The following is a 9,406-nucleotide window of genomic DNA, read 5'->3' on the forward strand; positions in this document are numbered from 1 at the left end:
TTACAATTGCTTTTTTGAAAAACACATCTTTTGTAACATATCCCAGAAGATTTCTTTCTGCTGGTTACTTAGGGTATAAATGAAGGGGTTTAGTAAAGGGGCAACTGAGGTATACAGCAAAGCTACGCCTTTGGATACAGGATCCCTTTCTTTGGCAGATGGTTTAATATACATAAAGATGCAGCTCCCATAAGTCATGGAGACAACAATCATATGGGAAGTACAAGTGGAAAAAGCTTTGGTCCTTTGCTGTGCCAAAGGGAATTTCATAATGGTCTTCATGATGCAAGTGTAGGAGAGAATCACTAACACCAATGTGACCACAAGAGTCAACACAGCAAAGATAAAAGACATCAATTCTAGGACACGTGTATCTGTGCAGGATATCTGCAGGATAGGAGAAGTTTCACACATAAAGTGATCAATTATTTTGGAAGCACAGAAATTGAGTTTGAGTCCCATAAGCATTGGAGGAAAGATGATTAGGAATCCGGTTAGCCAAGAGAAAAGTACAAGCCAATAGCACACTCTGCTCTTCATAATGATTGGGTAATGCAAGGGTTTACAGATGGCAACATAGCGGTCATAGGACATAGCAGCCAGAAAGTAAAACTCTATAACTCCCAGTAAAAGAATAAAAACCAATTGAGCTGCACAATTATTATATGAGATGGTTTTTTCTCTAGTCACAATGGTTATCAAGTATCTGGGAATACATAACTGTTGTGAATATGATTTCTAAAAATGAGAAATTACGGAGAAAGAAGTACATTGGTATCTTGAGGCGAGGATCTAGCAGGGTGAGGAGGATAATGATTAAGTTCCCCATCAGGCTCAATGTGTAATTAAGAAAGAGAAACATGAAAATCACAATTTGCAATTGTGGGTCATCTGTCAGTCCCAGGAGAATGAACTCTATTTCCATTGATTGGTTTTTCATTTCACTTAATATGAACCTTAACAAATATACATAAGAAAAAAGGACAAAAAATTAAACATACACATGAATATAATATATTGTAGTGTAATATAAATTTTCATATATATAAAACACACATTAACCTATGTAGAAATATATATAAACCTAAATACATATAAATATGTATAATGTATGTATAAATATGTATAAATATGTATATGTATGTATATGTATAAATATGTAAAATATGTATAAATGTGTATAAATAAATACATATAAATGTATATAAATTAATTTAATTATATAGAAATTAACCTAAATATATACAAACTAAATAAATATATATATATATACTAATTACACATCTTAACTAAACAACTTAACCTAAATATTTATATACTTACCTAATGCAAGAAAAAGGTATATATTCTCAAATTTATCTATTTGGAAAGCATTTCTCCAGTCTGAAATTTGTGATGACACATAATTACATGCTATGACAATACTAAATTGTTTTTCATCCATTAGTTCTCCTTATTATAATATTTCTCACAATTTTTTCTCTGGAAATTGAATATTTTCTTTGGCTAATAGGCATTTTTTAACCCATTCCTCCCTAATGGACTCAACTCTGCATGAATAATTTAAACAAAAGAATATGAGTTATTTTAAATGTATTTTTCTATCTTTTTTATTCCACCTGTGCAAATACACTATGTTGTTCTGTGTTTTATAACGTGTACCAGGGTGATTTGCAAAATCAGGATTTAAATTTATATTACAAATCCTGTGATAGTCAATGACTAAACAGGACTGATTTCCATTAATTCAGTAAAGTGAAATTTTTTCTGCACCCAGAGCACACAATTATTATTACAAATTTTCTTCACTGACTTTGCTATATTCAAATGGACAGTTTTTCAATATATATAAAAAATGCAACAAAGCAAAACATGACAAAAACAAACAACATATTTTAATAAAAATATTCTGTATTTTTTAAATTAACCTTTTTGAGGTTCCTACATGTGTCTACATAATTTGGGTCACTGCTTTTTATTTTACTTTCCCCATATTCTTTGCAGAATTGTTGAATACTAATAGAAATTATTGTAGGGAAGTGAAATCTGCCACCCCAAAATGTGTCTCTTTGGCATGATCATCAATTTAAGCTGATCATTTTTGAGAAAAGGAAGACTCAGAATGTTTTTCCTTTTACCTCCTTTTTTTTCCCTTTTACGACCTTTTACCTCCTCCTCAAATGACTAAAAGAATTTAGATAATGCTCCAAATTTAGATAATGCTCCCTGTTCCAAAAGAGAACCACCACCATAAACAACTACAATGTAATATGAAGTAGGTGTGATAGGGAGGAACTTAGCCAAGTCTGTTAAAATTCTTCTGTATATCCCATTGTTTCCATGTGGCCCAGCAAACATTTGTTCCTCAAACACTGACTCTTTTTTGTTTTCCTTTGAATTGTCTTCCCATTGAAGTCCCAGACCTCCACATACTTCTTTGACCAGAATGACATATAAGACTCAATTGCCTGACTGCCTATTATTCCCATATTCTCATGGAGCCACCCATATATTTGCAATTAATTTCATTTTCTCCTATTAATCTGTCTCATGTCACTTTAATTCTTAAACCAGCCAAAAGAATCTTGAATATTAGGGTAATATTTTCCCTCCCTAACATTATATTAACCCATTCTTTTTAAGTATAAGAATTCTACTTATTTCCATGACAAAATTATTAAAAGGAAATAATCAGAGTTTAAGAACAAAGTAAATGAAATTTTAAAAAACTGCATGGAATAAGCAACAGACTAGAGGAAGTCAACCAACACTGGTGACCTGAAGGACAGAGTAATGGAAAGTAATCAAGCTGAGCAGATGAAACACACACACATACACACACACAAACACACACACACACACACACACAATAAGAATAGACTAAGGGAACTCAGCGACTCCATCAAGTGTAATCACATTCACATTATAGGGATCTCAGAAGGAGAAGAGAGAAAAGGGAGAAGAAAATTCATTTGAAGAAATAGTAACTGAAAACTTCCTGAATCTGGGGTAGGAAACAGAAATCCACACTTAGGAGGCACAGAGATAACCCCAAAAAACCAACCCAAGGAGGTCCACACAAAGATACATACTAATTAAGATTGCAAAAAGTAGTGATTAAGAAAGAATTTTAAAGCAAACAAGAGAAAGGAAGACAGTAATATATGAAAGAACCCCTAAGTGGCTATGAGCTGATGATTCAGCAGAAATTTTGCAGGCCAGAAGAAAGTGGCATGATATATTCACAGGGCTAAAAGAAAACAAAAACAAAAACAAGACAAACAAACAAACAAACAGAAAAACCTACAGCTAAGAATATTCTATCCATCAAGGCTAACATTCAGAATAGAAGAGGAGATAGAGTTTCCCAGACAAAAGTTAAAGGAGTTTATGACAACTAAACCACCTGTCCAAGAAATGTTAAAGGGTACTCTTTGAGTGGAAAACAAAGACCTTAAGTAAGAGGAAAATAGTAAAAAGGGCAAAAGCAGTAGAAATAAATGTATCTGTAAAAATCAGTCAGGAACTCACAAATGAAAGAATGTAATGAAAGACACCACATTCCTAAAACATGAGAGGGAGTTAAGAATGCATTGAAACATAAGTGACTATCACTTAATATAGACTGCTATATGCAAAAGATGTTACACACAAAGCTGATGGTAAGCACAAACCAAAAACCAGTAATAGATGAGCGAGAAATAACGAGGAAGGAATCCAAGTAGGTAACTAAAGAGGGCCATCAGAACAGGAGAGAAGATAAGAAAGGAATAGAGAAGAACTACAAAAACAATCACAAAACAAGAAACAAAATGGCAAAAAGTGCACATCTATAGATAATTACAATAAATGTAAATGGATTCAACTCTCCAATCAAATACACAGGGTGATGGAATGGATTAAAAAGCAAGCCCCATCTATATGCTGCCCTTAAGAGACTCATTTCAGGCAAAAAGACACATGCACATTTAAAGTGAGAGTTTGGAGAAATTGTTTATCATGCAAATGGTTGTGAAAAGAAATCTGGGGTAGCAATACTCATACCAGAAAAAATAGACTTTAAAACAAAGACTGTAACAGGACACAAAAGACACTAGATAATTCTAAAAGGAACAATCCAACTAGAAGATATAATGATTGTAGATATTTATGCACCCAACATGGGAGCAACCAAAACAGAAAGCAGTGAGTAGGAAACATACAGGAACTAATCAAGAGTACTACAATAACAGTAGGGGACTTTCACACCCTATTTACATTATTGGATAGATCATAGTGACAGAAAGTCAACAAGAAACAGTGGCTTTGATGACACATTGGACTAGATGATTGTAACAGGTATATTCATAATATTCCATCCTAAAACAGCAGGATATACATTCTTTTCAAGTGCACATTGACTATTCTCCAGAATAGATCACAAACTTGGTGAGAAAAATAGTATCAACATATTCAAAAAGATCGAAGTCATACCATGCATCTTTTTTGTTGTAATGCTATGAAACTAGAAATCAACCACAAAAAAGTCCTGGAAAGAACATAAATAAATGAAGGTTAAATAACTTGCTACTAAACAATAAAAGGGGCAAACAAGATAGCACACAGGAAATCAAAAATTTTGGAGACAATGAGAATGAAATATAATGGTTCAAACCTCTGAGATACAGCAAAAGTGGTTTTAAAAAGGAAGTTTATACCAGCACAAGCCAACATAAAGAAGCAAGAAAAATCTCAAACAACTTGCCATTACTTCTAAAGAAACCAGAAAAAAAGAATAAGTAAAACATAAGTGCAGTGGAAGGAAGGAAATAAAGTTTAGAGCAGAAACAAACAAAACAGAAACTAAAAGAAAAAAAAATTAGAAACCAGTAGCTAGTTCTTGGAAATAATCAATTAAATTGACAAGCCCTTAGTCACACTCATCAATTAAAAAAAAAAAAAAAAAACCTGACACTACAGAAATACAAAGAATTTTAAAAGAATATTATGGAAAATTATATGCCAAGAAATTGAGCAACCTAAATGAAATGAATAAATTTCTAGAAACATACACACTATGAAAACTGAAACAGGAAGAAATAGAAAATTGGAACAGACCAATTATGAGCAATAAAATTGAATCAATAATTTAAAAAATCCCAGCAAACAAAAGCTCAGGACCAAAGGCTTCACAGGTGAATTCTACCAATTCCATATTAAATGTTTGTTTCCAAACATTTAATGAAAAGTGAAGACCTATTCTTCTCAAACTTTTCCAAGAACAGGAAGGAAAGCTTCCAAATTCGTTCTATGAGACCAGTATTCTTCCAATACCAACATCAGATATGGACACTACAAAAAAGAATATTAGAGGCCAATATCTCTGATGAACATAGATGCAAAAATCCGCAACACCATATTACCAAATCAAATCCAAAAATACATTTAAAAAGTTATTCACCATGGTCAAGTGGAATTTATTCCTGAAATGGAAGCATGTTTCAATTTTTGCAAAGCAATCAATGTCATACATCACATCAACAAGGAAAAAGATAAAAATCAAAGTCATTTCAATAGATACAGAAAAAGCACTTGACAGAGTACAATACTCATTCACAATAAAACCATCAACAAAATAGATGTAGAAGGAACATACCTCAACAAAATAAAGGCCCTATGCAAAAACCCAATACGAACATCACACTCAATGGGAAAAAACTAAGAGCTTTTCCCCAAAGGTCAAAAACATGACAAGGATATCCACTCTCACCACATTTATTCTACATAGTACTAGATGTCCTAACCACAACAATCAGACAAGAAAAAGGAATAAACGTCACATAAATTGGTGAAGAACTAAAACTCACTCTTTGTAAATGACATGACACTGTATAGAGAAATCCCCCAAAACTCCAAAACTACTAGAACTGATAAATGAATTCACTAAGATCACAGGATACGAAATCAATGTACTGAAATCTGTCATATTTCTATATACCAATATTGAAGCAACAGAAAGAGAAATTAAGAAAACAACCTCATTTACAACTACCATAAAAATAAGATACTAAGGAACAAACTTAATCAAAGAGGTAAAAGACCTGTACTCAGAAAACTATTAAAGCCTGATGAAAGAAATTGAAGTGGACACAAACAAATGGCAAGATACTCCATCCTGATGAGTTGGAAGACTAAATATTTTTAAAACCTCTATGCTACCCAAAGATTTTATTTATCTATTTGACAGACGGAGATCACAAGTAGGCAGAGAGGCAGGCAGAGAGAGAGGGGGAAACAGGCTCCCCACTAAGCAGAGAGTCCGATGTAGGGCTCGATCCCAGGACCTGAGATCTTGACCTGAGCCAAAGGCAGAGGCTTTAACCCACTGAGCCACCCAGGCGCCCCCTGGATGACTTTCTTACACCAAACAAAAATAATGGATTTTCTTACAAAGAAAAAAAAAAGAAAGAAAGAAAAGAAAAAGAAAAGAAAAGGAAAAAAGAAAAAAGTTTAGACCTAAATGTGACACCTGAAACCATAAAAAAAAAATCCTAGAAGAGAGCACAGGAAGTAATTTCTCTGACATTGGCTATAGCAACATTTTTCCTTATATGTTTCTTGAGGCAAGGAAACAAAAGCAAAAACAAAACAAACAAAACAAAACTATTGGGACTTCATCAAAATAAAAAGTTTCTGTACAGCAAAGGAAATAATCAACAAAACTAAAGACAAACTACCAAAAGGGAAAAGATATTTGCAAATGACATATCTGATAAAGGGTTAGTATTCAAGGTATACACAGAACTTACACAACTCAACGCTTAAAAAACAAACAATGCAATTAACAAATGGGCAGAAGATCTGAGTAGACATTTCTCCGAAGAACATATCTACATGGCATCAGACACATGAAAAGATGCTCAACATCACTCATCATTACAGAAATGCAAATCAGGTTGGATCTAGAATGTATAATGCTGAGCAAAATAAGTCAGTCAGAGGTGAACAAATAACACTTGATATCACTCACACGTGGAATTTAAGCAAAATCAAACAAAACAAACAAAACAAAACAGTAAACAAAAAAGAGAGAGAGAGAGAGAGACATAGCAAAAATTGACACTTAACTGTCAAAAACAAAGTGACAGTAACCTGAGTGGATGGGTGAAATTGGTGAAGGGGATTAAGATCACACTTATCTTGAAGAGCACTGTGTAATGTATACAATTGATGAATCACTGTATTGTACACCTGAAACTAATATAGCCCTCTATGTAGACTACATTGATTTAAAATTTAAAAAAAAAAAACTTAGACTCAATTTAAAGAAGAAAAAGAATAGACAAAGAAAAAAGAAAAAAAAAGAATTTTCAATCAATATTCTTGAAAGTTAAGGAAAGACCACAGAATTTTCCAAATTAAAGAAGACTAAAACATTATGGTAATTAAATTAACATGTAATTCTAAATTGTATTTTTTTTATATAAAGGAAATTTTTATTCACTGGTGGAACTTAAATAGCATTGGAGAAGTACATGTTAATAATATAGCATTATTAATGTCCTAACTCGGTTATAGCATGCTTATCTAGTGGAATATTCTTTTTTGTTATAAACACATACTATTATATTGAACAGCAGATGGACCATCAAATGGTGCAAAAAAAATCCTCATGGTTATTTGTTGGTTTTCTGTTTTATATTTTATATTGTCTCAAAATTTTAAAAATAATGAAAAATTTAAGTACTGCCCTATACCTCCAATTTGGGGCATACGCCACAAGTTAATGAAATCCTCCCAACATTGAATGAGAAAGCAAGAAAGAGGTTTCCTTTTTAAATAAACCCTCTATGTGTAGAAATGGTCATAGTGTCCTAGGGTACTGGAATATCTGAAATTCTTGTTGGGCTTAAGTATAGAGTTTAAATTATTTCTTATTCTCTTTGGGGGACTATCTGTTTTGTAGCTAAAGAAATTCACTTTGTGCTTAAAGCAACTCATAGTAGTTTTTATGTCCTTCCTTCTTTGGTTTGTTGTTGTTGTCGTTCTGTTTTTTCATATAACTGGTATTCCTCTTGACACTAATCTCCAGGGGACAATTCTTTTCCTTTCTCTTTTCTTTTTTTTTAATTTTAATTAATCCCCTGTGTCTCTTATGTGCAAAATGATAAAACTGTGCCTTTTTGTTAGTGCATGATTTGAAGCCAGAATTTCTTGTTAAAAATTTGGGTTCCTTTCATATGAGGAATTTCCCTAAATCCATTTTCATTTAGAGCATTATATTTTCATTTAAAATTTTTTATGGAAACAGTTACCTTCGTTTTAAATATAAGAAAAGAAGATGGAAAATGAATCTTACCTGACCAGGAAGAAGATTCTAATTAAATTATTTGAAATATCTGGGTCATCATTGTAATGAGTGTAAGTGAAAGTGAAAGATATTAACAGATGCATATCAAGTCCAGAACGCATATTATTTTTTAGACTCCTTCTAGAGAAAAGCTTTGGAATTAACTTTCCTCTTAAATTATTGAATTTTTTATAATGTTATAAGAGAGAGAATGTTCATCATTTATTTTTGACCCATTTCTACCATATTCCCATAGGAGGAAAATTGTACCAATGTCTCCTAGATATGGTAAGTCATTTATAGTTTGCAATAAATATCTGGATCATAAGTGAAAGCAATAATTCAAGTACAAGTCAGGTAGTATCCACTGACTTTTGAACTGTAATGTATTTTTCTATTTTTACATAGATTCAATCTTCAAAACTTCATGATCAAATGCAACTGATATGAGAACACTGATGTGTTAGAAACCAAAGAAAAATAATATTAAGTGAAATGAGACAAAGAAACAATGGGGCTGCATCATGGAAAAATAAATAATGGTATATATCATGAAATTTCAATCATAGAGAAATATATAACTCATTGTTTCTATATGTCACATATATTTAAGCATTATTTTTGAATAAACTTTGAGAATTGACATTGGTTTAATTTTTTAGGTGTTACAAGAACGTTTCAAAAAATTTTAAGCTATATCAGATGTAGAATATAAATGTAGAAAATACATTTAAAGTCAAGCTTATGTTCTATTTAGCACACTTTAACAGAACTCAGCTCATTTGGAAATGATCAGCTAAAATTTACATTATCTTTTAAGTTCAAATAGAGAAAAAGAAAAAATTTAATAGTGTTGTTAACATAGCTGTTACTTAAATGGAACAATAAGTTAGAGTCTGCCTACATTGATCTATGTTATAATTTTAAGTATTATCTGTCTTATTACATTGGATCAACCTTTTAACTCATTTACATTTTTACTATGTTTTTTTTTTTTCTGTAGCTTTTTTAAAAAAATCCTTATTTCCACTTCTGGAGTTGTTTTCCTATGTCTATTTCGTAAGACTCAAATCTGAA

The 9,406-nt window shown here is 31.9% G+C and overlaps 1 pseudogene; it reads right to left on the bottom strand.

The window, feature by feature from the left end:
• LOC125107321 (olfactory receptor 6C6-like) lies at positions 1–976 on the bottom strand (annotated as a pseudogene).
• Positions 977–9,406: the final 8,430 nt, after the last annotated feature.

Source organism: Lutra lutra, chromosome 8, assembly GCF_902655055.1.
Source record: "Lutra lutra chromosome 8, mLutLut1.2, whole genome shotgun sequence".
NCBI classification, from domain to species: Eukaryota; Metazoa; Chordata; class Mammalia; order Carnivora; family Mustelidae; genus Lutra; species Lutra lutra.